A 280-nucleotide genomic window follows, 5' to 3' on the forward strand; every position below is an offset into this window, starting at 1 on the left:
ATGCTATAGATTGTTTGGGGGGATATCAAGTATGGAAACTGCGGTTATTCCGTTTCTTTACACATAATTCTGTGGAGGTTAAGAAATTAAAAATCTATTCAAGTATCCACCCACTCAACACCACTTTAAGCGCAAAGCGAACACTCTCAATTTCTTTGATCGAATCATAAAATTCATGCTTATACTTATTACGAGCGGTAGCTTCCTCTTCTTCCAATGCTGCCATTTCAGCAATTCTTTCCTGAATCCAATTTACCAAATTTGCATATGATGACGTCAT

This window comes from Trypanosoma theileri (assembly GCF_002087225.1).
Source record: "Trypanosoma theileri isolate Edinburgh chromosome Unknown TM35_Tth_56_V1, whole genome shotgun sequence".
Lineage (NCBI taxonomy): Eukaryota > Euglenozoa > Kinetoplastea > Trypanosomatida > Trypanosomatidae > Trypanosoma > Trypanosoma theileri.